The sequence below is a fragment of the Gopherus evgoodei genome, chromosome 3 (assembly GCF_007399415.2).
Source record: "Gopherus evgoodei ecotype Sinaloan lineage chromosome 3, rGopEvg1_v1.p, whole genome shotgun sequence".
In the NCBI taxonomy this organism is placed as follows: Eukaryota; Metazoa; Chordata; order Testudines; family Testudinidae; genus Gopherus; species Gopherus evgoodei.
Window position 1 is genome coordinate 119,809,629 of NC_044324.1, and position 2,891 is coordinate 119,812,519.

Consider the following 2,891-nt stretch of genomic DNA (forward strand, 5'->3'; position numbering starts at 1 on the left):
AGAAAATATGCCTTTGAAGGGAAAGGTGTGGTGACACTGTACAATTTCAGGAGTAACATTTCGCCCCCTAAAGAAACCTGTTTAACTAGAGAAGCCTGTTTCTATCAGCCAGGGCAGTTATGTTCCAGCATATAATTAAATGGGGATAAGTAAAATGTCAGTAAATAATAAAGTTAGTGTCTGTTTTCTACTCTTTCTTTCCTTTTTCATAGGCTGAGGGTCTCTTCATTATCACAATTGATTGGGACTTTTTCTAAACAGTTCTTCGTTTCCTTAAGGAAATGCTTTGCACCATAGGGTTTCACTGCCATAGAATGTGACTGTTTTGCCAACTTAATCTCATTTTCAGAGCATTAATTAAATGGCCAAAGAACATACAAAATGTCATTTGTTCCCTAAGTGTGAAATAGAGCAGGAAGGATTTGTTTTCACTTTCATGTAGGCTCAAAGGCCAGTTTCACATGCAGGACTAAGGGGAAAGGGGAAACATCTAATACGGCTTTTATTACATAAATTAAACAGAAAACGAAAGGCAGCATTTCAGCCATGATACCTGCTTCTTGCTGGCTTTGGGCAAAATGGAGCAAGTCAGTAGCCTGTTATGGTTCTTAAGAGTGGCACTTTCATGACACAGCACCACAAGAACATAAGAATGGCCATACCGGGGTCAGGCCAAAGGTCCATCTAACCCAGTATCCTGTCTACCAACAGTGGTCAATGCCAGGTGCCCCAGAGGGAATGAACAGAACAGGCAATCATCAAGTGATCCATCCCCTGTCGCTCATTCCCAGCTTCTGGTCAACAGAGGCTAGGGACACCATCCCTGCCCATCCTGGCTAATAGCCATTGATGGACCTATACTCCATGAATGTATCTAGTTCTTTTTTGAACCCTGTTATGGTCTTGGCCTTCACAACATCCTCTGGCAAAGAGTTCCACAGGCTGATTGTGTGTGCTGTGAAGAAATACTTCCTTTTATTTGTTTTAAACCTGCTGACTATTAATTTCATTTGGCGACCTAACAAGGGCACTGGAATGATGGGGGTGGAAGCACTTCTAAACTCCACAGACTGCAACTTTTCAGAAAAATTTACCCTTTAGCCAGGCAGAAGTTTCCATGTTCTCTGTCTGGCTATTTGTGAGGGAGGGGAGTGTGTTAGTGAATTGGGGAGGGGGTACAGTAGTGCAAGTGTTTGTGTACGGAGAATGTAATGGTGCGTATGGGGTGCAGGTGTACAGGGAGGGGCAGGGAAGGGCATAGTGGGTGGAGTGTAAGCGGGGCTGCATATAGGGGTGCAGTGGGTGTGGGTTAATTTAGTAAAGGAGCGCAGGAGTAGGTTACAGTGTGGGGGGGTGCAGCTGGAGGGTGCAGTATGGGGGGAACAGTGTGGAGTAGGGTGCCATGTGGGGTGTGGATTGGGGAAGCAGGGGATACAGTGTGGGGTGCAGTATGGGGGGAACAGTGTGGAGTAGGGTGCCATGTGGGGTGTGGATTGGGGAAGCAGGGGATACAGTGTGGGGTGCAGTATGGGGGGAACAGTGTGGAGTGGGAGTGGATTGGGGATGGAGCGTGGGGGGTACACGGGAGGGGTGGAGCAGGGGATACAGTGTGGGGGTGCAGTATGGGGGAACACTGTGGAGTGGGGGTGCCACGTGGGGTGTGGATTGGGGGGAATACAGTGGCAGTGTGGAGGGGGGGGCGCCGCGGGGGCACCGAGCTTCGGCCTGGATGTGGGGCCCGGGGCGGAGCTCGGCGCTGCAGGGGGAGGGGGGCAGGTCCAGGCGCTCCCCTCTCGCGCGGGGGTGAGGCCGTGACCCGGCGCTGCCAGGCGGAGGCAGCGACCCCCGCTGTTCTCACTCCAAATCTCCCGCCCGCCTCTCCCCGCGCGGCCGCGGCCCGCCTTCCTCCCGGCGAGCGCCGCTCGCTGCTCTGGGTTCTGCGCCCTCCCGCGCTGACGATGACAAGTTGCAGGGGCCCCGCTGGGGGGGTCACAGCCCAGTTCTCTTCTCATAGATGGGGCAGGCAGGGCTTGGCGGCGGTATGAGCTATGTAGTAGTGTCTGCGTGCCATTCTTGCACCTGCACCAGGATGGCCGAGTGGTTAAGGCGTTGGACTTAAGATCCAATGGACGCATGTCCGCGTGGGTTCGAACCCCACTCCTGGTAGGTGCTGTTTTTTTCCCCCGGTCCCTTAAATTAACAAGGAGGGAATGTAACAAACGCCGAAACCCCAGTCATGCCCCAGGGAGACTCCCACCCTCTGCCTGTCACCCAGCTAACACCAGGAGGAGTGGCACGTAACTGAGCTGTGGCTGCTGCTTGCACATTGGGACGGGGACTGGGCAGAACTGTCTAAAGAAAAATCTGTGATCACAGCACCCCCAGTGTCACCACAGAGTAAACATGGCTTCAGGCATGGTCTCTGCACACAAACAGGGGCAGATATGCCAGATGCAGACATACAGGGACTGATACATGGGGACAGGTACACAGACGCTGAGACTGAAACACACACATACATGCAGAGATTGACAGACGTGCACACACACAGACGCAGGCAAAAACTGACACACAGACATATGGACAGGCAGAGAGACGTGCAGAGCCCGACACACAGACTTCTAGAGACCCAGACATGTAGGGACAAGCATGCAAACACATAGGGAGAGATGCATAAAGATGCACAGACATGCAGAAACACATACACAGGCATGCCATGACAGAAGTAAAGACCTGCACACACAGGCAGCCACAAACACACAGCAAGAGTGAGAGAGACACACAGAGTCTGAAAATGACGGGAAACATACAGCGACAGATGCACACGCAGGAGAAGACAGACACGCGGTCACTGACACAGGTATGCATGTGAAGACTTACATACGCAGAGG

General features: G+C 52.2%; 1 non-coding gene across 1 annotated transcript; it reads left to right on the forward strand.

The window, feature by feature from the left end:
• The first annotated feature begins 2,083 nt into the window (after positions 1–2,083).
• TRNAL-UAA lies at positions 2,084–2,166 on the forward strand. The gene has a single exon. It is a non-coding gene; the product is annotated as a tRNA-Leu (tRNA).
• Positions 2,167–2,891: the final 725 nt, after the last annotated feature.